This window comes from Ovis canadensis, chromosome 15, assembly GCF_042477335.2.
Source record: "Ovis canadensis isolate MfBH-ARS-UI-01 breed Bighorn chromosome 15, ARS-UI_OviCan_v2, whole genome shotgun sequence".
NCBI classification, from domain to species: domain Eukaryota; kingdom Metazoa; phylum Chordata; class Mammalia; order Artiodactyla; family Bovidae; genus Ovis; species Ovis canadensis.
Window position 1 is genome coordinate 41,547,844 of NC_091259.1, and position 27,834 is coordinate 41,575,677.

General features: G+C 42.5%; 1 pseudogene; it reads right to left on the bottom strand.

Annotated features, from left to right (window-relative positions):
- Positions 1–19,212: 19,212 nt before the first annotated feature.
- LOC138420503 (large ribosomal subunit protein uL16-like) lies at positions 19,213–19,851 on the bottom strand (annotated as a pseudogene).
- Positions 19,852–27,834: the final 7,983 nt, after the last annotated feature.

The following is a 27,834-nucleotide window of genomic DNA, read 5'->3' on the forward strand; positions in this document are numbered from 1 at the left end:
AATGTCAAAATTCTCAAAGAGTTCAAGCGAAACAAGAACAGAGACTATTCATAGCTTTTAGTGACTAGGTGGTCATTGGAAATAACCAGAGAGCAGTGTTGGTGGACAGCAGGGTTCACACCAGAGTCAGGAATGAAGGCAAGGAGGAAGCAGAGATGGCAAAAGTAGACAAGTTTTCGAAATACTTTGACAATGATGGATTGAGAGTCTAAAGTAGAGCACCTAGTATTTATCATGCATCTACCACGTGCCAAGGACTTTCATAAATATTGTTATTTATTCTCTTCAACCACTCTATTACATCAAGACTTCCTGTTAGATAACAGTCAGAGTAGAAATTATACCTCATTCTTGTTGTTCAGTCCCTAAGTTGTGTCTAACTCGGAGGCTTTGTCGGTGAGAATGTTGTTTTTGTTTACTCGCTAAGTCGTGTCTGACTCTTTGTGACCCCGTGGACTGTAGCCCACCAGGCTCCTCTGTCCGTGTGGATTTCCAGGCAAGAATACTGGAGGGAGTTGCCATATCCTTCTCTAGGAGATCTTCCTAGATCAGGGATTGAATTATGTCTCCTGCATTGACAGGCAGATTCTTTACCACTGAGCTACCAGGGAAGCCCCTAACTCATTCTCAGTGACCCACCATCTTCTTTCAAAGACATGTCTTCTCTCAAAAATGACACAGAACATTTTTTTCATAATATATTCTAGAACTTTGCCATGATCACTTTCATTATTGGTCTACACTTGGCAGTATCTTTCCTCTGCCATATTTGCCTATCTTTTGCTTTCTTACATCAATTTCTTTTCATAATTCTTTAGCCAGAACTGATACAGTTTCCATGATTAAGTGGATTCAAGAACATGGCTTCAGAAATACGCAAGATCTAGAAAAAACACTCTGGGTCCCGCTTTCTTCGCTTCCCACCTCCTGAAACTTCCACCTGCCCTCGTTAGCTCAAAGTACACACATGTCACTTCACAGACAACTCTCACAAAATTTCCTCAGCTGCTCCCTCCTAACATTAAATATATTCATATGAAACCCAAACCAAGAGAATCTCGGCAAATTCTGTTATTTGGTTTTATCCATTGCCTGCCTTCCCATTTTCATGAGCTCCTTTGCCAGGCTTTTTAAATGGGGCCCACTCTGACTATTTTTAGACATACAGGGCCAGGGCTGATTTTCTGAACTTGTTTTCAGCACAATAGGGCATTCTCACTTCAAACAAACAAACAAAAAAAAAACCCCATCATGCCTCTTCACCTGCTCAAAGATGCAGCCCCACCATCGTCATCTCCCTAAAAGCTTTCTGCAGCCCACTAAAAATATCCAATGTTGACAGATGCAAGCTATCAATACAGAGACTCAAGATCCCAGGGTGAGAAGGAGCCAGAGGCGAAGTCTTGATAAACAGCTCAAATTGGCTCTTACTCCACAGGTGATGCCTAGTTTATCTGGGTAATTGTAAAGGGCATTTTACAGCAAATCAATTAAATGAAAATCTTTTAAACCCTTTTTAAATGGGGGACAAGGGGGAGGGTGGAAAGGGCCAACCTTTGTAAGCTAACAGGTGATTTTAATTGGAACCAGCAGTGTTATACCATGGTTTTGACCCATTCGGTAAAGGCAGAAAAAGAAATCAATAAATTTCCATCAGCATTTGCCCTCCTGGAGTCTTATAAGTAGAATGGAGACACGAACCCCAGTTAATGGCTTCATCAAGCACCTCACTGATTCTCTAACCGAATTAAATAGGTTGCAGGTCTCTCGCCATTGTCCTCTACCAGTGAGACTCAAAGACCCCAGTGAGCTGGGTGCTTCTCAGTGACACACCAGGGACCATCCTCCTCTTCATAAGCTCAGGGCCCCTACCCTCTGCCAGGCACAGTCACAGCAGAACCTGCTAAAGCAGCCCTGTGTCAGGGATGGGACATCAACATTCTGACCCTTTATGAAAGCCAAAATCCTGGAGCTCCAAATTTCACTCCTGGAAATATATCCATAGAGAATTTACCCAGCCAGACAGTTAGGGGTGTGACTTCAGTTACACATTAGCTGTGTAACCTTGGGTAAATTACTTAACCTCTCTAACCTGCTGTTTTCTCATCTTTATAACAATAGAGTAATGATACCAGTCCCTTACCTCACTGGCTGTTCTGACATTATTGTATGACAATATACTGGGTTGGCCATAAAGTTCCTTCAGGCTAAAATGTTATGGAAAAACCCAAATGAACTTTTTGGCCAACTCAATACCTTAAAAAGTCCATGCAAAGATCTGAACAGGCAGAAAAATCAACACCGTCATCGATACACAGTAAGATTCATTATAACGAGACATGGCTTTACATCTATCAGATTGGCAAAACCCTCAAAGTTCGAGAGTATATTCTATTGATGAAGTCATAGGGAAATAGGTACTCATCTGTTGTTATTGGGGGCTCAAAAAGGCATCACTATATTATTAGAAGGGGATTTGTAAATATGTAGAAAAATATGTGCATTAATCCTTTGACCCATTCACTACTAGGAATGTACCCTAAAGATACATTAGCAAACATTTCAAATGACTTACACAAAGTTAATCTTTGCAGTATTATTTGATGGTGTTGTTTAATCACTAGATTGTGTCCGACTCTTCTGATCCTGTGGACTGTAGCCTGCCAGGATCCTCTGTCCGTGGGATTTCCCAGGCAAGAATACTGGAGTGGGTTGCCATTTCCTTCTCCAGAGGATCTTCCTGACCCAGGGATTGAACCCTCATCTCCTGCACTGCAAGAGAATTCTTTCACCGCTGAACCACCAGGGAGGCCCTTGCAGTATTATATATCGTTGCAAATGGTCGGAAATGATTCAAATGTCCATGAATGTCTAGTTGAATAAGTATGGTACATGCCTGCAATGGACTACAGAGAAGCTGTAAAGAGTAATGCGATAGATCTGTATACACTGATGTAGTAAGAGATTCAGGATAAACCAAATGAAAAAAGCAAGATGTGGGACATATATATATATATATGCTACCTTTTGTGTGAAAAACTTTCCATTTACAAATTCCACTAGAAGAAGGTTTTTTTGGGGAGGCAGTATTGTATAGTGTTTAATATTATGGATATTAAAGAGACTAGTCTTCTTATTTATAAAATGGGAACAAAGTGTATTACCTAAGATTCTGGGGCAGACTAAAATAAAAAAGCACATACAGCCATCCCGCGGTATCTGTGGGAGACTGGTTCTAAGACCCCCGTAGGTACCAAAATTCATGGATGCTCAAGTCTCTTATGAGCTTTCCTGATGGCTCACTGGATAAACAATCTGCCTGCAGTGCAGGGGAAACAGGAGACTCATGTTCAGTTCCTGAGTTGGGAAGATCCCCTGGAGAAGGAGACGGTAACCTACTCCAGTGCTCTTGCCTGAAAAGTCCCATGGACAGAGGAGACTTGTGGTCTACATTCCAAAAGGTCACAAAGAGTCGGACACGACTGATGACTAAGCACAGCACAGCAAGTCCCTTATATAGAATAGCCTAGTACAGCCAGTCCTCCACACCCGGGATGCAGAATCTCTGGCAAGGAAGGGCTGACTCTAACAGTGTTTAGCTTAGCTGGCAAACAGAAAGTGCTCAATAAATGTTTACTGCTAATACACTGAGAACAGCTTTGAGCACAGGGACTTGCTCATCATTCATCTTTGTATCTTCAGCATATCCGAGGCGTTCAATAAATGTTCACTGAATGAGTCACTATATCTGGGGGTCGGGGTGCACACACAAGGACTTCCAGCAATAGAGTCATTTGCTCAAGGTCATCAGGCCACATGGCCACTTCAAAGCAGAGCTTATCAATCTCTCCAGTGTGGGTTTCCCTTTAAGTTTCTTGAAAGCTTCTTGTGTGTTTAGATCGTACCTGACTGAGCATAAGTCTTGGAGAGAAAGATTCAATCAAGGTTCCAAGTCTGATTCTATTCCAGCCAGAGCTGAGTGTCTGTCTCTCCTTCTCCCTGGGCCTGCGACAATCTCGACAAATAGGCTTTTAAATTAAGTAGTGATTTGGAATGTAAGTGAGTGCATTTAAGATGATAAGAGACAGAGAGATCCTAATGGCTGAAATATTTGTCATATCACAAGTAAACGGAGTATTTCGGGGAGTCACTAATATAACTAATTTCTCCAAACCCTCCTCTGCTCCGTGTGAGAAGATGAGGTCAGCGCAGGTTGAGCCAGCCGCAGTGAGCAGCTGTCGGGGGACTGAAGAGAATACTGATGGATGGCTGAGGGGGCCCGGACTGTTTTCCTTAGGAAACCAGAGCCCAATCGCTCAAATTAAGCCGCGGCTGCCAACAACCAGTGGCAGGTTGCTGCAAATGAAAGGATGCGGAAACGATAGTGCAGCCCAGACAGCCGCCCCCAGAGAGTACAGATGCTGATTTTTTGGGCTCAGCCATGTGCTGCGGGGTCTGAAGGGAAGGTAGAAATAATCTCACACAACTCCTTCCTCCTCACTCACACCCTCAACTCTTTTTTAATTATGAAAATTTTCTATTTAAAAAAATTTTATATACAGTATCAACACATAGTGTATAAGTGTCAAACCCAATCTCCCAATTCCTCCACCCTCTCTTCCCCCTTGGAATCCATATATTTGTTCTCTATGTCTGCATCTCTATTTCTGCTTTGCAAATAAGGTCTTCTGTACTGTTTTTCTAGATTTTATATATATGCATTCATATATAATATTTTGTTTTTCTGACTTACTTTATTCTGTATGACAGATTCTAGGTCCATCCATATCTCTGCAAATGGTCCAATTTCATTCCTTTTTATGGCTGAGTAATATTCCTCTCTGTGTGTGTGTGTGTGTGTGTGTGTGTGTATACCATCCTGCTCTTGATTTTCCTCTGTTCTGCAAACCTCTTCTTGACTGCTCTGAGAGCCTGAGGTCTCAATACCTCCAAGACAGCCCATTTCAACCAGCATGTTTAGCAGAAACCAGCAGCACCCTTTACAGCAAGCAACCTTATTAACATTCTACTGTGTTGTCGTGAACCCAAATGTGGACAGCCCTGGTCAGTTAGGCTTGGTGCTTGGAGTGTTTAGGCTCTGAGCTCAGGTGTGAGTTTAGGTCTTGACCCTACCACCGAATTTGCTGTCATATTGTCAAGTGTGAACCACGTTTCCTGACACTCTTCCAGTCTGTAAAAATGGGGATGACATCTAGCCCATGGACTTTCCCAACAGGAAGGGTTGGAAAAGAGAAAAGGTCGTTTCACCTGAGCCTCACATGAAAGATGTGCTCCACATTTAGATCCTGACATTATCTCAAAATGAACATACATTCAACTGCAAAGAAATGCTATCAAGAGGAAAATGTTCATCCTCCACTTTGAAGCTGATGTGTAATTTCTGCGCCACCTTCCATGGCGATTTCTAGAAGATTTTTAAAAATAAATTTTGTCTGGGCCAAGCACAGGGCATTGCATTTTAAAAAGCATTCATTTATTCTATGTTATAAAAATTTAAATATACCACAATTATTTTAATCTCGGTTTTTCATTTCTTAATATCTGCAGAGCCTTAAAAAAAAAAAGGAAATGGTCCAGGCCTCTCTCTAAAAGGCTCTGTCATACCTGCTTATAAGATTACTGTTGTAGTCAAATAGGATTAAGAATGTAAAATTAGTTATGCAAAGTCATATATATTATATGAGGTTTCTAGAAGAGTCACTCTTAGAAACAAAAAGTAGACTAGTATATCTATTTCCCCAGGGGCTGGAGGGAATGGGAAACAGGGAGCTATCCCTTCATGGACGCAGTTTCAGTTTTGTAAAGTGGAAAATTTCCACAGCCTGGGTGCACAACACCCGGAATATACTTAACACTGCTGCACTGTACACTTCAAAATGGTTAAGATGGTAACATTTGTTATATGTTTTTTATCCTAATTAAAAATATTTTAAACGTTAAATTCTTTTTAATGATTAATATAAACATTAGTTGTTGCTGCTACTATGAATACTAACAGTAATTATCTACTCAGCCTCTCTTTAAATGCATCTTGGAGTATCCACTCTGCACAGTGCCAGACACCAGGCAAGGCCCTGGGGAACTTTTAACTACAGGTAGTAAATGAATATAACTACTTCTTGAGGTAGGTGACAGGAAGTTTATAAAAATGTAATATAAATTAGCATCCACATGTTGGAAGGCTCGCCAAATGCGAATCCAGCCTAGAGTGGCAATCTGCCCTCCCTTCAGCATGGTAGCAGGAGAATGCTAGAATGTAGTCAGTCATCCTAGACTGCAGTCTGGGCACTGCTGCTAGTCACAGCAACAGAGAGAAAATGGGTGAAAGTAGGAACTCAAGTCAGAAATGTTTGGTCCAAATCTTAGGTCTGAATTTACTATCTGTGTGACTTCGGTTGGGGCTTCTCAGGTACATTAGTCGGAGAAGGCAATGGCACCCCACTCCAGTACTCTTGCCTGGAAAATCCTACGAACGAAGGAGCCTGGTAGGCTGCAGTCCATGGGGTCGCTAAGAGTCAGATATGACTGAGCGACTTCTCTTTCACTTTTCACTTTCATGCATTGGAGAAGGAAATGGCAACCCACTCCAGTGTTCTTGCCTGGAGAATCCCAGGGACGGGGGAGGCTGGTGGGCTGCCATCTATGGGGTCACACAGAGGCGGACACGGCTGAAGTGACTTAGCAGTAGCTTAGCAGGTACGTTAGTGGTAAGGAACCTGCCTGCAATGCAGGAGACATAATGAGATGCAGGTTTGATCCCTGAGTCAGGAAGATCCCCGGCAGGAGGGCATGGCAACACGCTCCAGTATTCTTGTCTGGAGCATCCCATGGACAGAGGAGCCTGGCGGGCTACAGTCCATGGGGTCACAACGAGTTGGACACAACCGAAGCAACTTAGCACACACACGCACGCACACACCATCTTGGTCAAATTACCTAACCTGTCTGTATCTTGGTTTCCCACCTGAGGAAAGGGGAACTAACAATAGTACCTGCCAGAGAATGCTGTTATGGTTTAAATGAGCTATTTATCAAAGAGTTCACAACAGTGTCTTCCATGCAGTAAATAATATAAATAAGTATTAAATGAAACTTCCTTGATAGTAGCTAAGTCAGGGTCCACTGAAAAAAACAGAATCCACACTAGGGGTTTCAATGGAAGGAATTTCCCATAAGAAACTGGATAAGTAGGTATCAGGTAACTGACAAAGCTAAAAGGGGACTCTGAGGTAGCACAGATAATAACTTCAGTCACCTCATGCAAGGCTGGGACACAAAGGGAAAAGGAGGGGCTGCTGAAGCCTAGAGGCTTAGATGATTCCCCAGTAAGCCCAGCACTGAGCCCTCTGAGGAAGGAAGCCTGGATGTCGCTGGGACCTCATGAGCTTGGAGGAGAGCCCTGTGGACCTGAGACTGAGACGTCTGAGGGGCAGCATCCCCCAGTGCTGACAACCTCTGAAGGGCCATGATAATTGCTCTGGGAGGGCTGGAAAAAGCTAGATGCTAGACCCAATTGCTACTAGGTGGAGGGCCACTGCTGGATGAGGCTGTCAGCAACAGTGAACCAGACTGCACGTCCCTATCCTTCCTCCTGCTCCCCAGGCTCCCTTCCATGCCCCCTAACAGAACTTAACAGGATCCCAATGGCAAAGGAGAAATATGGTTTTCAGAGTCCCAGACCCTTCATCAAAAGGCAGAGTCTAAAAGGATGGGTTTGGCACTAGCGAAAATAACTTCATAACTGACATGCACATGTGCATACTCAGTCACTCAGTCATGTTTGACTCTTTGCAACCCCATGAACTGTAGCCTACTATGCTCCTCTGTCCATGGGCAACAATATTGGAGGGGGTAGCCATTTCCTCCTCCAGGGGATCTTCCGAATCCAGGGATTGAAACTGTGTCTCTTATGTCTCCTACATTGGCAAGCAGATTCTTTACTACTGCACCACGTGGGAAGCTCTCATATCTGACATAGTAGCCCCCAAATTGCTTTCTGTTATTTCAACTCAGGAAGAGTGAACATCAACATTTTAGGAATCCATGAACTAAAATGGACCTAAACAGGCAAATTTAATTCAGATGACCATTATATCTACTACTGTGGGCAAGAATCCCTTAGAAGAAATGGAGTAGGCCTCATAGTCAACGAAAGAGTCTGAAATGCAGTACTTGGGTGCAATCTCAAAAATGACAGAATGATCTCAGTTCACTTCCAAGGTAAACCATTCAGTATCACAGTAATCCAAGTCTATGCCCCAAACACGAATGCCAAAGAAGCTAAAGTTGAACAGTTCTATGAAATCCTACAAGACCTTCTAAAACTAACACCCAAAAAAGATGTTCTTTTCATCATAGGGGACTGGAATGCAAAAGAGGTAAGTCAAGAGATACCTGGAGTGATAGGCAAGTTTGGCCTTTGAGTACAAAATGAAGCAGGGCAAAGGCTAACAGAGTTTTGCCAAGAGAATGCACTGGTCATAGCAAACACCTTCTTCCAAGAACACAAGAAATGACTCTACACAGAGGCATTACCAGATGGTCAATACTAAATCAGATTGATTATATTCTTTGAAGCCAAAGTTGGAGAAGTTCTATACAATCAGCAAAAACTAGGCCAGGAGCTGACTGTGGCTCAGATCATGAACTCCTTATTGCAAAATTCAGACTTAAATTGAAGAAAGTAGGGAAAATCACTAGGCCATTCAGGTATGACCTAAATTAAATCCCTTATAATTATACTGTGCAAGTGACAAATAGATTCAAGGGATTAGATCTGATAGAGTGCCTGAAGAACTATGGACGTAGATTCATAATATTGTATAGGAGGTGGTGATCAAAACCATCCCCAAGAAAATGAAACACAAAAAGGCAAAATGGTTGTCTGAGGAGGCCTTACAAATAGCTGAGAAAAGAGGAGAAGTGAAAGGCAAAGGAGAAAAGGAAAGCTATACCCATCTGAACGCAGAGTTCCAAAGAATAGCAATGAGAGATAAGAAAGCCTTCCTAAGTGAGCAATGCAAAGAAATAGAGGAAAACAATGGAATGGGAAAGACTAGAGATCTCATCAAGAAAATTAGAGATACCAAGGAAGTATTTCATGCAAAGATGGGCACAATAAAGGACACAAACAGTATGGACCTAACAGAAGCAGAAGACATTTAGAAGAGATGGCAAGAATACACAGAAGAACTGTACAAAAAAGATCTTAATGATCCAGACAACCACGATGGTGTGATTACTCACCTAGAGCCAGACATCTTGGAGTGTGAACTCAAGTTGGCCTTAGGAAGTATCACTATGAACAAAGCTAGTGGAGGTGATGGAATTTCAACTGAGCTATTTCAAATCCTAAAAGATGCTGCTGCTAAAGTGCTGTACTCAGTATGTCAGCAAATTTTGAAAACTCAGCAGTTGCCACAGGACTGGAAAAGGTCAGTTTTCATCCCAATCCCAGAGAAAGGCAATGCCAAAGAATGTTCAACCCTATAAATTGCACTCATTTCACATGCTAGCAAAGTAACGCTCAAAATTCTCCAAGCCAGGCTTCAAGAGTATGTGAACGGAGAACTTCCAGATGTTCAAGCTGGATTTAGAAAAGGCAGAGGAACCAGAGATCAAATCGCCAATATCCACTGGCTCATAGAAAAAGTAAGAGAATTCCAGAGAAACATCTACTTCTGCTTCATTGATTATGATAAGGCCTTTGACTGTGTGGATCACAACAAACTGTGGAAAAATCTTAGAGATGGGAATACCAGACCACCTTACCTGCCTCCTGTGAAACCTGTATGCAGGTCAAGAAGCAACAGTTAGAACTGGACATGGAACAACAGACTGGTTCAAAATTGGGAAAGGAGAATGTCAAGGCTGTCTATTGTCATCTTGCTTATTTAACTTACATGCAGAGTATATCATGCGAAGTACCAGGCTGGATGAAGCACAAGATGTCATCAAGATTGCTGGGAGAAATATCAATAACCTCAAATATGCGGATGACACCACCCTTATGGCAGAAAGTGAAGAGGAACTAAAGAGCCTCTTGAAGGTGAAAGAGGAGAGTGAAAAAGTTGGCTTAAAACTCAACGTTCAGAAAACTAAGACCCTGGCATCTGGTCCCATCACTTCATGGCAAATAGATGGGGAAACAATTGAATCAGTGACAGACTTTATATTCTTGGGCTACAAAATCACTGCAAACAGTGACTTCAGCCATGAATTAAAAGATGCTTGCTCCTTGGAAGAAAAGCTATGACCAATCTAGATAGAGTATTAAAAAGCAGAGACATCATTTTGCCAACAAAGGTCCATCTAGTCAAAGCTATGGTTTTTCCAGTAGTCATGTATGGATGTGAGAGTTGTACCATAAAGAATACTAAGCATGGAAAAACTGATGCTTTTGAACTGTGGTGTTGGAGAAGCCTCTTGAGAGTCCCTTAGACAGCAAGGAGATCAAACCAGTCAATCCTGGAGGAAATCAATCCTGAATATTCACTGGAAGGAATCGTGCTGAAGCTGAAGCTCCAATACTTTGGCCAGCTGATGCAAAGAGCAGACACACTGGAAAAGACCCTGATGCTGGGAAAGATGAGCGCAGGAGAAGAAGGGGATGACAGAGGATGAGATGGTTGGATGACATCACTGACTCAATGAACGTGAGTTTCAGCAAATTCCAGGAGATGGTTAGGGATAGGGAAGCCTGGTGTGCTGCAGTCCATGGGGTCGAAAAGAGCTGGACATAACTGAGCAACTGAACAACAACAGCAACTTCAGCTCAGCTACAGATGCCAGTTCTGACCTCAGAGGAATCCTGGAATATATCCACACTTCAACTATCAAGGGTATGTAGCCCACAGATTCACTGCAATCCCTATCAAATTACCAATGGCCTTTTTCAACAGAACTAGAACAAAACAATTTTTAACTTTTTAAATTAAACACAAAAGACCCTGAATAGCTAAAGCAATCTTGTGAAAGAAAAACGGAGCTGGAGGAATCAGGCTCCCTGACTTCAGACCATACTATAAAGCTACAGTATAGAACAGTATGGTACAGGCACAAAAACAGAAATACAGATAAACGGAACAGAACAGAAAGCCCAGAAATAAACCCATGCACCTATGGTCAATTAATCTATGATAAAAGAGGCAAGAATATACAATGGAGAAAAGACAGACTCTTCAATAAATGGTGCTGGGAGAACTGGACAGCTACATGTAAAAGAATGAAATTACAACATAGAGTTTCAACACCATACTCAAAAATAAACTCAAAGTGAATTAAAAACATAAATGTAAGACCATATACTATAAAACCCTTAGAGGAAAATATAGGTAGAACACTTTTTGACATAAATCACAGCATAGTTCAAAAGGATACAGGCACCCCAATATGCATAGCAGCACTATTCAAATTAGCAAAGACAGAGAAGCAACCTAAATGTTCACCAACAGATGAATGGATAAAGATGTCATACATATATACACTGGAGTATTACTCAGCCATGAAAGGGACTAGAAATAATGCCATTTACAGTAACATGAATGGCCCTGGAGACTATCATACAAGTGAAGTAAGTCAGACAGATAAAGACCAATATCACATAATATTACTTATATGTGGAATCTAATAAAACAAGATGATACAAATGAACTTATTTACAAAACAGAAACAGACTCTCACACTTACTAACTTATGGTTACCAAAAGAGAAAGGAGGTAGGTATAAATGGGGATTGAGTTTGGAACAGACATATACATACTGCTATATTTAAAACACATAATACTGTATAGCACAGGAAACTCTGCTCAATATTGTATAATAACCTAAATGGGAAAAGAATCTGAAAAAGAAATATGTACAACTGGATCACTTTGCTGTACACCTGAAATTCACACAACATTGTATATCAACTTAGTCCAATACAGAATAAAAAAAATTTTTTAATAAGTTTTTAAAAATTAAAAGAGAAGAGTAGGTAGCCTAGCCACCCCAAGCTTTCCTTTTCCAGCCTAACAGAGCCTTACACTGTTTTCTTCACTGTGGACTCCTTAAAACGGAGAGTGTCTGGCTCATTTCTGTGCCCCCTTGGATTCAGCATACCATCAAAGCACACGTGGTGCTTTCTTGGCATTGATGTGAGTTGTCAGATGGCTGTCAAGGTTGGGAAATGCTTTGTATTGAGCCCAAACCAGCCTGTCCTCAAAGCAAGTGACCTGTGCAATTCAGGACACCACCTCTCCCGCGTAAGGCTGTGGCATGATTACAGTGAGGACTCCCCGGAGGAGAACTCTCCATCCCACCACATAGGGAGAAGGGAAGGAGGCTGGGAGGCAAATGCAGAGGGTGGGTGGGTGTGTCCTTTGCAACTTCCCCCATCACCTGGCCTGGCTGCCCTCTCCTCCTCAGGTCACCTGAGACCTCTGAAGCATTAGCTCGTGGAGATCCTTGTAAGAGCAGTGAGCCTTCAGGAGGGATCAATCTTTGCCAACTGCAGAGAGAGTCTTGCCTGGCACTGTTCATGGTAGACTCAGTACAGCACGAAGAGGAACCAAACCAGCTTGGGAGTCACTTGTGGTCATATTTCTGCCGTGTCACTTCCTATGTGATCTTAGGCAAGCAACTTGGGCCTCATACTCAGTGGAAAATTAGAGTCAATAACGGCACTGAACTCAGAGGGTTGTTACTATTCATGACACACAATGAATGTTCAATATATATTAGCTATTTCTGAGCACTGGTTACTTGACATTTTACAGTGTCATTGGCTACACTGTCATTTAAACCTTTACACACCTGTGACTGGGTATATCACCTGCTTTTTACACTGAAAATAAACTGGCCATGCAGACAAGAAGAGGCAGTGCCAGGGTTTTTGAAACCAGGGTTAACTCTAGAACCAGGGCTTTAAGAGCCCTGGGGAAATTGGTGGGAAGTTTTTGTTGCTGCTGTGATTGGACGCACTGTGGCTTTCAGTGAGGGTGGGGTGGGGCTGGGGGTGGGTTTGATTCTTTGCAATACCAAGGTGGTCAGCTCTGCACATCAAAGAAATTTCCTTCCATATTCCCAGTGATTTCTGAGTGTCTCCTGGATATTCACATAGGTGGAAAAGCTTTATATGATGTTGCACACACACACAAAAAAAATACGAAGTCTTTTTTAATTTAAAAATAAACTGAATTTTTCCTGAATGTAAATACCATGTAAAAGGAGAAGTGAAATGTCCTTCTTTCAGTTAGGACAATACAAAGATTTGGTCAGCGTTTCAGAAGAGCCTGTCTTGACAGCCATGCAGTGATGTCTGAGGCATCAGAACAGTGAGCTGAATTCTGCTCTCACAAGGATTCTTCAGAAGGGGTTAGCACCCCACAATTATGCCTTCCAGTTTAACCGAACTTGAGCATCTGTCTATTAAAACACACATCAATTTATCGCAGTTTTTTTTCACTTTTTCAGATTTATAATTAGAGTATTAAATGGAATATTTTGGTTTCTTACAAATTTCATTCCAGAATAGTAAGGAGGATATTACAGAATATTTGTTATAAAAAAGAAGTTCAAGCTCAAGGGGGTTAGTAACTCCACTGCATTGTAGTATATGCTTTACAAAGACTGATAGGATTTAAGTAGTCAAGTTTCCACTCAAATTCACACCCTGTGTCTGAGATCATGCAAGATTTTCCTTTTGTTCCTTTCTAAGCCACAACTAGAAACTATGTCCCTTGATTCAACACGTATATACTAGGTGCCTACCCCCCAAAAAAGAGCACGTAGCAACTACCTCTAAGATAGGTATTAAATGAGAAAACGGAATCTCCCAGAAGTCAGAAACAACTTTGGTACAATTCTTAGAGGGAAATTATACTTTCAAGTAAGCATTTTTCAGGGACTTCCCTGGTGGTCCAGTGGCTGAGACACTACACTCCCAATCCAGGAAGCCCAGGTTCAATCCCTGGTCAGGGAACTAGATACCACATGTCACAACTAAGACCCAGCAGAGCCAAATAAATTAATTAATTTTAAAAAAAGAAAAGAAAAGCATTTTCAGGAGGAAAACTTATTGAGGTTTGCACAGCAGGGTGAACATGCTATGCAGACCCCCAGAGCTCTGACTCTGCTCCCTGATTCCTAGGGAAGGAGGGCCTAGAAAGAGTGGGGGAGGAATGTGAAAATGAAGAAGCCATAGTCTGTGCCTCAGAGGATCTCACTGTTGAGGAGAGAGAGAGCCAGACACACAGACAGCTCCAAAATGTGTGCAAAGCACTCTACTGAAGGTGCGGAATGATTAGGGAGCACTGAGTGGGGGAGTCACCCACTTTGCCCAGAAGAATCTGGAGAGGGAATATTTCAGCTTTTGAAAAATGAATATCACCAGGTGGAGAGGAAGAAGGAAGCCATTCTAAGCCCACAAGTCCCATCTTGATGACTTTCTTCTCTCTTGGCCCGACCTATGCGGGTTCTCCCCAAGCTATCTCTGAAAACCACATCTTGTAACACTTCCTGCTTTTAGTTTCAATCATTTCCTTTAAATTGAGAGCACCTGTGTTTCTTGCATTAGTCTTCTTCCTCCATCTTGGTCTCTGCTGGCAGTTTTACATTGGAAAGATTGCCATGCTCAAATTTACCCTTAATACAAGCATGATACCAAAACTCAATTCATTAAAGAATATCTATGAAAAACCCAAAGTTAGATGTCCATTGACAGATGAATGAAGAAAGAAGTAGTGGAACATATACACAATGGAATGTTACTTAGCTATGAAAAGAAACACATTTGAGTCAATTCTAATGAAGTGAATGAACCTAGAGCCTATTATACAGAGTGAAGTAAGTCAGAAAGAGAAAGATAAATATTGTATATTAACATCATACATACGATATCTAGAAAGATGGCACTGATGATCCTATTTGCAGGGCAGCAAAGGCAATGCAGACATAAAGGATAGGCTTTTGGACATGGGTAGGTGAAGGAGAGGGTGGAATGATTTGAGAGAGTACATTGAAACATACATATTACCATATGTAAAATAGATAGCCAGTGGGAATTTGCTGTATGATACAGGGAACCTAAACCTGGTGCTCCGTGACAACCCAAGGATGGGGAGGGAGACTCAAGAGAAAGGGGATATATGTCTCCCTATGGCTGAATCATGTTGATATATGGCAGAAACCATCATAGCACTGTAACTACCCTCCAATTAAAAATAAAAGAAAACTAAAAAAAAAAACCCAACAACTTCAAAGTTAGTATCATACTTAATGGTGAAATATTAAGTGCTTTCCTCCTAAGATCAGAAACAAGGCAAAGGATGTCCACTCTCACCGTTCTATTCAACATTTTATTGGTGGTCTCAGCCAAAGCAATAAGGAAAGAAAAAGAAGTAAACTTTCCATACTGGAAAGGAAGAAATAAATCATCTTTCCTTGCAGATAACATGATTGCTTATGAAAAAGAAAGCTTAAGAAACTCGGCAAAACCAGTATTGGAATTAATAAGTGAATTTAGCAAGATCACACAATATGTGGTCAACATTTGAGTTCCACTGTATTCTTGCAAAGTAGAAGCAATTAATTGGAAAATGAAAATTTTGAAACTATTCTATTTACAGTAGCATTTAAAAATGTAAACAGAAATCAATTTAACAAAAGGCAAAAGATTTCTTCATTCTAAACTATGAAACATTGCTGACAGAAATTAAAGAAGACCTAAATAAATGACAAGACATGCCATGTTCATGGATTAGTATTTAGTAATATTGTTTAGATATAACTTTAGTCATTAAAATACCAAGATCCCCTGGAGAAGGAAATGGCAAACTGCTCCAATAGTCTTCCTAGAAATCCCCATGGACAGAGGAGCCCGGCAGGCTACAGTCCATGGAGTTGCAAAGAGTTGGAGACCATTGAGCAGCTTAACAACAACAACAACATTAAAATACCAATTATAATATAAGGAGGCAATTTTTTAAAAAGAAATGAGTTGATTTTTAAAATATGCATGGAAAATAAAAAGATCTAGAAGAGTCAAAACAAACTTGAAAAAGAAGAACAACATTGGGGAACTCAGACTGCCTGATTTGAAGATTTGCTATGGAGCTATAGTAATCAGACTTAAATACAAACTTAACCAAGTTTAACTATTCCAATTATCTACCGCTACATAACACATCACCCTAAAACAGTAGCTTAAAACAATCAATCATTGATTTTGCACATGGTTGACTGGGCTCAGCTGACCAATTCTCACTCAGGGGCTCTCTGAATGAAGATATAGTGGTTGGTGGCTGGGGCTAGAGTCATCTCCAAGGCCGCTTCACTCACATGTCTGGTGTCCAGACTAGGACCATGCAACACCTGGGGCTCCTCAAGCTTCTCTCATAGTGGTCTTTCCACATGGTGGACTCAGGATCAGACTTTCTACAGGGCAGCTGAAGAGTCCTCAGTGAATGTCCAGAGAACCAGGTGGAAGCAGCAGAAATTTAAGAATCTAGACTTGGAAGTTACTCAGAGTTACCTGCTCCACCTTCTATCCATTAGAAGTCTGGATAGCCAGCCTGCATTCATGAGAAGAATTAAGACTCCATACCTTGATGAAAGGAGTGCCCCACCCTGAAAAAAAAAAACAAAAAACTGCAGATATGTTTTAAAACCACCACAGAAACCAAATAAGGGCCTGAAATAAAAATCACTCTTGGCCTAAAAGAAAGTATGGTAGAAATAAGAAAGCATCTGATAAAATGATGAGAAATAACATTTGGGACTATTTGAGCTTCCAAGGCAATGGCACCCCACTCCAGTACTCTTGCCTGGAAAATCCCATGGGCGGAGGACCCTAGTAGGCTGCAGTCCATGGGGTCGCTAAGAGTTGGACACAACTGAGCGACTTAACTTTTACTTTTCACTTTCATGCATTGGAGAAGGAAATGGCAACCCACTCCAGTGTTCTTGCCTGGAGAATCCCAGGGACGGGGGAGCCTGGTGGGCTGCCGTCTGTGGGGTCGCACAGAGTCGGACACGACTGAAGCGACTTAGCAGCAGCAGCAGCAGCAGCAGCAGCAGCAGCAGCAGCAGCAGCAGCAGCAGCAAGCTCCTGATGAGCTTCATCAGCAATGACAGGCAGGCAAGTAGAAGACAAGAACCAGGGTGAGAGAGGGACCTGTCCCCACCTCATACGAAGTATGGTCTTACTCAACTATATGAGGTCCTCGCCTTTCTTGGACCTGCTCTTTCTCATCCTGGGCCCTCTCCAACTGAATAGCTCCACTGAATAGCGTGCCCTTCCTGTTTCCTGTGGCTACCTCTGACTTATTCTTCGGGTTCACTTTAGGCTTTTACCCCTCCAGGAAGCCTTCCCTGACCCCCAAGCCTGGGTCAAGGCCCCTCCTGTGGAGTGCCATAACTTCTTGTACTTTGCCTGTTTTCAGGGATCATCAGTGTCTTGTTGCTATTTACTTATTGATACCTCTACTAGAAGTGAACTTCCCTGAGGGCAGAAGGGAAGGTTGATGAACAACTTCAGTGAGGGCATGCAATTTTCCTGAGCTACAACAAGACTCAAAGCCACACAAGCAAGTAGCTGCTTTGTCCCAATATGGCGTGCACCACGTCCTTGCACCGGCAGACCAAAGCCGGGCAGAGCAGGTCTGACGAGTGATTAGCTCCACTGTGTGAATAGCCGACAATGCAATCTGCTCAACCGTGGCCTCCCCTCCAGCCTCCCCAAATCAGCAACACCCCTTCCCAGCTCCTCTCTGAGAGTAGATCGACCTGCTTCCCGCTAAAACCATAGACGCGATAATAGGAGGAAAAAAATAGGGTTAAGGGCAGGACAATTGGTGGCAACGAGATGAACACAGATTAATGATGCGGGCCTCGCCCTGGCCACCCCAGCCTGGGCTAGCGAAGGTTCATAGTTGATACCCATTAAAGAGCTTAATGAAATAATTATAATTCACACCCCAGAGTATCAAAGAATCAATACTGGGGAACTTTGGGCCACTCTGGGGGTGGCATCCCACCGGCTTCACAGTTCAGCACAGCGGGCAGAGGCAGTGGAAGTAAATGCAGTTGACACGGAAGTTGCATTAAAAGAGGGCAATAATAGATTAAAAGCTGCCGGGATCCTGGTGACTGACCGTCAATACCCTTTATCCCCTACCTCGCCCCAATTCTGCCCCCTCCATGCACTATTAGTCCAAATCGATGGGCTGTCCAGTGACATCACCAGCTCCAGCATTAATGCGAGCTCACAAAAGAAGCTCGGCCCTGTATTATCACTCCTCTCGCTTCCAAATTACCACATAATGCAGGCCATGGGCAGCTTGTGACATGTTAACACTATACACGATTTGTTGGGATTGGACTAAATATTTCATGGCTAAAGATTTCATCAGAGACTTGATGACAGAAATAAACTGCTGCCCAGGGGGAAATCACTGGAAATAATAGAATTAGGCATTGTTGGACAATCCAGAGGGACCAAGGGCTTGTAAAAGGATATAAGGGAACACTGTCCATAGCTGGCGGCCTGCGGTGTGCCTGCTTCTGAGAAAGAGACTGAAAAGAAAGGCTTTTGGTTGGTCCCCCGTAAGAACAGGTATTCAGATTTCAGCTGGTTTACTCTCTATTCTTGAGCAAAAGCTGGGGAGGGGATTCCTCGTCTGTGATGACCGGGAATGTGGCCATCACAGGGTGATTGAGTCCCCTTCACCCCAATTTTAAAAGAATGGCTAAAAGTCCTAATCTCCACAACTTCAGAATGTGACCTCGTTTGGAAATAGTCATTACAGAGGTAACTGGTTAAAATGAGGTCACTATGGTGGGTCCTAACCCAGTATGACTGCTGTCCTTATTAAAAAAAAAAAAAGGAATTTGGACACAGAAACAGACATGCACAGAGGGAAAAAGATGTGACCCATACAGGGAGAAGACAGTCACGTGACTGGACTGATGCATCTTTAAGCCCAAGGATGCAGGCAGCCATCAAAAGCCAGAAGGGAGGAGCCGGACCCCTCCCTCCCTGAGTATTCGAGAGCATGGCACTGCCAGCACCTTGATTTCTGACTGCTAGCCTCCAGAACTGTGACAATACATTTCTGTTAAGTTTTTGGTACTCCGTAGGGGTTTTGGGAGGCAGGGAAGTAGGATTTATTGCTAGGCATGCATGAGTAAGGAGGGGACAGCCCAAGGCTCTCATGCATACAGGGCCTGCCCTCTGTCCAGAGGACCACGGCTGGGTGAGTATCTGACCCCCAGCCACAGGGAAAGAACCACTCTTCTGCCACCGCGTTTCCAAAGTTATCCACATTAAACTTTGAAGATCCTCACTTCTGGGGATCTTCTGGTGTCCAGGGAACTTGAACTTGGCCCTTAGGAGGGCCTCAATCACATGCTTCTTGTTCTGCAGCTTGGTGCAGATGGACATCGTGACTTGGCCAGTGTGGACCCTGGCCACTGTGCCCTGGGGCTTTCCAGAGGCACCGCACAAACCTGTCTGGAGCCTGTCAGCTCCAGGACAGGACAACACCTTGTTGATGAGGATGATGTGGAAGGGTGGAGCTGTATTTGGATGTGAAAGCCAGCTATGCCTCAGCTTTTCACCACTGTTTGTACTTGCTGGCACAAATATGGGCAGCCTCCAGGGCTTCGGAAGAGAGCTGCTCATACTCATCTGACCCCGTGTGGCCACAGAGAGGGAACTCATCCAGTTTTGCCTTCTTCCGCATCACGTCAAAGATGCATCTCAGCATCAGGGACACCTTGGCAGAAGTGAGACTTTGGGTACGGCTTGCTCTTAAAATACCGGTAACACTGGGCATGGTGGTGGCCCATGATGACACCAGGATCTTCAGCGGCATGCCGAAGGGAGAGTTACAGATATTTTGATGTGGACCATTTTTAAAGTCTTTATTTAATTTGTTACAATATTGCTTCTGCTTTATGTTTTTGTTTTTTGGCCATGAGGCATGCGGGATCTTAGCTCCCGACCAGGGATCAAATCACCGCACACCCTGCATTAGAAGGTGAAGTGTTAACCATTGGACCACCAGGGAAGTCCCCTAAGTTTTTGGTACTTTGCTATGGCAGCCTTAGGAAATGTTAATATTATCTAACTAATAGTTAATAATACTAGCTCTTCTAATACTTACTCTATGAGTCAGGCACAGAGCTAAACATTCTACACACACTGGCTAATTTAATGCTCATAACAAGCCTAATGGTTGATGACTATAATCCCCATTCCATAGGTAAAGATACTCAGTTTCAGAAAGAATAATTTGCCCAAGGTCACAAACCCAGTAAATGGCAGAGCAGGTCCCAGACGGGACACATAAGAAACACTAAATCAACAAAAAGATTTCTGGTGAATATTTGCAGGGTCTCTCAAGTGGTTACTTGCCTGCAGCTTGCTTTCTGTCAGCCCACCAACCTGTTTCAACTCCTGGGTTTGGAATCTGTATCTGCTTGGTTTGAGTGTCCGCAATGTCTCAAAGGGAAGTGTAGGCATTAGAAAACAATAGCACAGGACTTCCCTGGTGGTCCAGGTCCAGCAGTCAAGATTCTGCACTTCTGCTGCAGGGGTCGTGGGTTTGATCCCTGGTCAGGGAACCAAGATCCTGCATGCCGCAAGTGTGGCCAAAAAAAATAAAACAGCACAGGGCAGTGGGGTGATGGGAGAGTATGGCGAAAGGGTCTAAACTTTCAGTCACAAGATAAGTAAGTTTGAGGATCTAATGTACAGCCCCATGATTATATTTGACAATATATGTACTGAATACTTAGAAACTGCTAAGAGAGTAAATCTGTTGTTTTTTTTTTTAATTGGAATATAACTGCTTTACAATACCGTTAGTTTCTGCTGTATAATGAAGTGAATCAGCTCTATATATACCTACATGCCCTCCCTCTTGAGCCTCCCCACTAGGTCACCGCAGAATACCGAATTGAGCTCCCTGCGCTATACAGAAACTTTCTATTTTAGACATTGTAGTGTATATATATTCCAATCCCAATGAAAGGCAATGCCAAAGAATGCTCAAACTACTGCACAATTGCACTTACCTCACACACTAGCAAAGTAATGCTCAAAATTCTCCAAACCAGGCTTCAACAGTACGTGAACCGTGAACTTCCAGACGTTCAAGCTGGATTTAGAAAAAGCAGTGGAACCAGAGATCAAATCCCCAACATCTGTTGCATCATCAAAAAAGCAAGAGTTTCAGAAAAACATGTACTTCTGCTTTATTGACTACGCCAAAGGCTTTGACTGTGTGGATCACAACAAACTGTGGAAAATGCTTCAAGAGATGGCAATACCAGACCATCTGACCTGCCTCCTGAGAAATCTGTATGCAGGTCAGGAAGCAACAGTTAGAACTGGACACAGAACAACAGAGAAGAGAGAAATATCAGTAACGTCAGATATGCAGATGACACCACTCTCATGGCAGAAAGTGAAGAAGAACTAAAGAGCCTCTTCATGAAAGTGAGAGAGTGAAAAAGTTGGTTTAAAACTCAACATTCAGAAAACAAAGATCATGGCATCTGGTCCCATCACTTCATGGCAATTAGATGGGGAAACAGGGGAAACAGTGGAAACAGTGTCAGACTTTATTTTGGGGGGCTCCAAAATCACTACAGATGGTGACTGCAGCCATGAAATTAAAAGATGCTTGCTCTTTGGAAAAAAAGCTATGACCAACCTAGACAGCATATAAAAAAGCAGAGACATTATTTTTCCAACAAAGGTCCATCTAGTCAAGGCGATGGTTTTTCCAGTGGTCATGTATGGATGTGAGAGTTGGACTGTGAAGAAAGCTGAGCGCTGAAGAATTGATGCTTTTGAACTGTGGTGTTGGAGAAGACTCTTGAGAGTCCTTTGGACTGCAAGGAGATCCAACCAGTCCATCCTAAAGGAAATCAGTCCTGAATATTCATTGGAAGGACTGTTGATGAAGCTGAAACTCCAATACTTTGGCCACCTGATGCAAAGAACCGACTCATTGGAAAAGACTCTGATGCTGGGAGGGATTGGGGGCAGGAGGAGAAGGGGATAACAAGGATGAGATGGCTGGATGGCATCACCGACTTGATGGATATGAGTTTGAGTGAACTCCGGGAGTTGGTGATGGACAGGGAGGCCTGGCGTGCTGTGATTCATGGGGTTGCAGAGTCGGACACGACTGAGCAACTGAACTGAACTCAGTGTATATATGTCAATGTTACTCTCTCAATTCATCTTACTCTACCTTTTCCCCAACCCATGTCCACATGTCCATTCAAGAGAGTAAATCATAAATGTTCTCACCATAAACAAAAAGGAAATGGCAATTATGTAAAGTGATGGAGGTGCTAACTAACCTTACTGTGGTAATCACTTCACAATATGAGAGTATCAAACCAACACGCTGCACTCCTTAAACTGACACATTATATGACAATTATGTCAGTAAAGCTGGGGATAAAAAGGAAAACCAACACCCAGCCAGCATTACTTGGTTCCTTGAGAGTAAAAATCTTATATTCACATACACCCTCTTTCTCCCTCCCTCCCTCTCTCCCCTCTTTGTGGAAGCCAGCTCTGCAACTTCTTTTACAAACCCTCCCAAATTTTTAAGTGCTTTGTTGAAATACTGTATCTGTACCACACAATTCATTAATTTATCTATTTAAAGTATCCAATTCAGTATTTTAACATATTCACAGAATTATGCAACTATTGCCACAACTAATTAGAATGATCTCATCATTCTAAAACAAAACCCCATACCTGTCTGCAATAACTCTGCATCTCTCCCCAACTGTCCTTTCCCCCAGCGTTATGAAAGCCCCTATTTCTACTTCCTATCTCAAAAGATTTACCTATTCTGGACATTTCATATAACAAGGATCATCTACGTTAGAGCATGTATCAATACTTCATTCATTCTTATAGCTGAGTAATATTCCATTGTGTGGATATATCGTTTTATTTATCCATTCATTAGTTGATGGACATTTGGGTTATGGTCTTTTTTGAGGTATTGTAATACTGTGTGTGTGTGTTTGTGTGTGTGTCTGTGTATGTGTGAGTGCTTGTGTGGATGTATATTTTAATTTCTCTTGAGTACATAACTGGTAGAATGCCTGGGTCATATGTTAATTAATTCTAAGCTTAACTTTTGAGGACCTGCCAGACTGTTTCGCAAACAGGTTGCTGCATTTTACATTCATATCAGCAGTGTATGAGGGTTCCAGTTCCTATACATCCTTGCCAACTGTTCCTGTCCAGACATCCTAGTGACTCTAAACTTCTCACTGAGGTTTCGATTGCCATTTCTCTGATCGCTAATGATATTGAGCATCTTTCCCTGTGCTTATTAACAATTTGTATCTTCTTTGGAGACATACGTATTTAGATCAGTTGTCCCTTGTACACACTGGTTTCTCTCTTTTGAGTTTACAAGAGTTTTTTAGTACCTTTTAGATAGCAGTACTTTATTAGGTTCAATAGAGCCTGTCTATAATGGCAGAGAGATGCCAGAGATATGGGCTCAATTCCTAGGTTGGGAAGATCCCCTGGAGGAGGGCATGGCAACCCACTCCAGTATTCTTGCCTAGAGAATCCCATGCACAGAGGAGCCTGGTGGACTACAGCCCATAGGTCACAGTTAGACATGACTGAAGTAACTGAGCATATACACACACAAGTATTTTCCCCAATTCTGTGGGTCGCCTTTCTTCACTGTATTGATAGTGTCATTTTAAGCACATTTTTAATTTTTATGAAGTCCAATGTATCTATGTTTTCTTTTGTTTTGTGTCTAATCCAAGGTCAGGAAGATCCACAGCCTTTTCCTTAGGGCCCTGGGGTTGGCTGCATCCTATGAACTACAGCCCAGCTTATTAGGACAGGCCTCAATCTTCCTGGCAAGCTCTGACTGTCCTCATACTGCTCAGCACACTCACTCCCCATATCACCCAGATCTCAGGGGCAATCTAAAGAGAGCAAGCGGTCCCTTAGGCCAAAGACTGACAGCTCTGTTACTGCCACGTCTCCTTAGGCTAGAGCTGCTCCAGGCTTGATCGTTTCCTCACCTCATGCAGCCCCAGTTTGGTTCCCCAGCTCTGCAACGAGCAACTGTAGCAAAGATCTGTATGGAGTCTGAACCCAGCCAGCCTCTCACCACTCCAAGAGCCATGACCAAACCATCATAAAGCTCAAAGAGAACACATTCTACCACTCACCTCTTGGGTACCTGCCCCACCCCTTCTCATTTGCTATTACATGCTTATATAATGTGCCAGACATTATATGGGAGTGTGTGGATATTCTCACATTCATTCATGAGCTTGAGTTTAGTGAGGAATTCAAACATTTCATACAGGTACTGAGAGTCTAAGGGGTCAAAGTCAAGGGTGATGAGGGAAATAACGTTAACAGTTTAAACTTGGAAAAATGGACCATGAAGGAATCAGGAGAGACTATTTTCTCTTCCCAAGGAGACTCTCCTTTTTTCCCTTCATCCCTGCACATGTCAAAGCTCTGTATCTGACCTACCTGTCTCAAGTTACTCTAAAGTCTCTACTTAAACCCATACACCCCACCAGGGCACCTGTTTAACTTCCTCAGCTGGGGATGCTTTGCCTGGAATGTGAATGTGAACATTTGAGGCTGACTTCCTTCCTCAGCATTTGCTGTGCTTCCAGTTAGGCAACTTGTGAAACAAACAAAAAGCACAAACCTAAGTGAAAATGTTCCAGCAGCCTCCCTCAGCTGTCATTTTCTAAATTGCTTACTGCCATCTAGTGGATAAGGATGTCCTTATAGCCATACAAAGACTACTGCACTGCATTCCACCTGGTTGTTCGGTTGCCCAATAGTGTCTGACTCTACAACCCCATGGACTGCAGCACGCCAGGACTCCCTCTCCTTCACCAACTCCATTCCATCTTAATAGAATTGAAAAGGCTATTTTTTCTATGAAGGTATATTGTACAGCAATATTGTTGAATCAAATACCCAGTATTGTTGGAGCAAAGCACTGCTGGCAGGCATCATTTTGTTTATTAGAACATTTTAAGTACACAAAGACTGCAGTAATATTTTTGGGCATAAATGTATGGCTTTGGCTTTTAAAGACAAAAATTATCCTTTAGCAGTTTAGAAGTACAATTACTATTACTCAACTAGAGTAATACAAATACTTTTCTAAACACAACCATAGCATTGTTAAGTGTTAGTAAGTCCAGCTGAAACGAGGGTGTAACTCTTAAAAGTGGACATGGAGATTGAGGGACCCTGAACTTTTTGCTCTCTTCCCAAGTCAATGGCACGCTGTGCAAAATTTAAAAGCCAGGCATCCAGAGGCATGACTCTTTATAACCACACTACAATAATCCACACAGAAGTAAATTTGCTTTGGTCATCCTGTAGAGACTTACATATGCACAGCCAGATGACCCAATCGTCGTTCTATGGTTGTTAAAAGATAATCAAATAAGGTAAGATTAAATGGAAACCATTTAACTTCATTTAAACTGAATGGGAAAAAAATGCTGTTCTTAGGGCCACCTTCTCCGCATCTTTTCCTAAACTGTAATGAACAACCTAATTCATACACATTGCTAGCGTCTTCCCACAGTAAGGATGCCGCCTTGCCACTGTCTTCATCTTGTGTGTGGCAGTCTCTCCTGCTACGCTAGAAGCTCATGAGGCTGGAACACATCTTTACCAGCTTCTGCATCTACTGCTGTCAGGGCTTAGCCCTCAGCAAGAAATTAAAAAACACTATCACAAAAATGAAAGACAAAAATTGACTTCAGTCATTGGGTTTCTCAAAACCCCAAATTACTTCAACTTCCTGCAAAAGCTAAGTCTCCAAGCTTGAACACCAAAGACTGGGGTGAGCGGGGAAACACCTCACAGGGAACTTTTTAAGTATCTGATGAATATTGGGACCAAAATCATTAAGTGCATGCCAAGTCTATTCAGTGATATCTCTTTGCAACCCTACAGATTGTAGCCTGTCAGATTCTCCAGGCAAAAATACTGGAGTGGGTTGCCATGCCTTCCTCCAGAACTTCCTGACCCAGAGATCAAACCTACATCTCTCCGTCTCCTGCATTGGCAGGCAAATTACTAGTGCCACCTGGGTATTAACTCCAACTTTTCTGATTACAAACTCCCTTGCTTTAAAAAAAAAATTCCTCAGTAAATGTGAAGCCCAGCTCTACATTGAGATGAGCCAGTGCCACTACACTGGTATGCAAGAGTAGTTCTAGAATAAAGTCTACCCAATACTTACATGCCTGACTGGTCTCCTCACCCAGTTTACTCAATCTCTGTTTTAACTTCTCAAGAGTCCTCATATGCATTCTTTCAGACTAAATACAGGAAAATCAGTGTAACTAGCAAATAGTTAATCCGTAACTTCTGCCAAACCCTATTATACAAGCCCTGCAATGTATTATTTCTTCCATCTGTATAAGGGAAATAGTGCATTTTATTTCAATCTCATTGAAGAAACATGTGTTTTGTTCAACTTGTAGTAATGGCTACCACCAATAACCTTTCATCGGTGTGTTTTGCGTTTCACCATCTTGTGAAGTGAAAGAGGTCTTGTTTCACTATCACATTTCATCTCCAATTTTCTTACCAAGATCACATAAATTCAGTGGTCTCAAAGAAAAGCCAAAACCAAACCAAAAATAATCCAAAAATGCCCCCATAGGGTTTGCACCAGGTCACCTTCATGAACTGGTGAAAAAATGACTCACTGCTGGCTCAGAATTTCCTAGAGCAATGTCAAACATTAACACCTAAGTCACAAAATAGCCAGTGTGATATGCAGTTTTACTGAATTCATCTTACTCAACTTAAACTGTTTTACCAATGACAGCCTACTAGCTATACCAGCAACCTGTAAATAAAACTGTTTACTTAATGCAGAAACATTCTTTTGAACTCCAATCTATGTTGGTCACTCAAGAACAAAAAGCTACAGAGACTGGGGTTATTGGTCACTCTGCTGCTAAGTCGCTTCAGTGTCCGACTCTGTGCAAGCCCATAGACAGCAGCCCACCAGGATCCCGTCCCTGGGATTCTCCAGGCAAGAACACTGGAGGGGATTGTCATTTCCTTCTCCAATGCACGAAAGTGAAAAGTCAAAGTGAAGTCGCTGAGTCATGTCCCACCTTCAGCTACCCCAGACTGAAGCTTGCCAGGCTCCTCAGTCCATGGGATTTTCCAGGCCAGAGTACTGGAGTGGGGTACCACTGCCCTGATCACTGCTGTGAGCTTTAACTGACTTAAGACCACCATCTCTGGCCTAGTTTTTCCTAGATGACCACTAGGTGGCAGACTACTGTTAAGCAGGAATCACGAGCACATGGATAGCGCTAGTGGTTAAACGAAGAACCCACCTGCCAATGCAGGAGACCTAAGAGACACAACACAGGCTCCATCCCTGGGCCAGTTAAGATAAAAGTTATCTTAACCCACTCCAGTCAGTACTCTTGCCTGGAAAATCCCATGGAGAGGAGCCCTAGTCCATGAGGTTGCAAATGTGAAACACATATTATCTCACAAAGATGACTTTACAGGATCCACATTCCCAGATGCAAAACCTCTGACCCATAGCCCAGCAATCCTTTGATTCTGTCAACTCAAGCTTAAACAGCCAAAGTATACTGAGGCCTTTGTTCCCAAGAAAGCTTAAAGGCAGTCCAGTGTAATTAGGCTTGATAAGCACAACTGTTCAGAATCAGCTTTTGCCTCTTTTAAGTTCCTGAATTAAGGCTGGCTATGATTTAAAATGAAATCAGAATTAGATG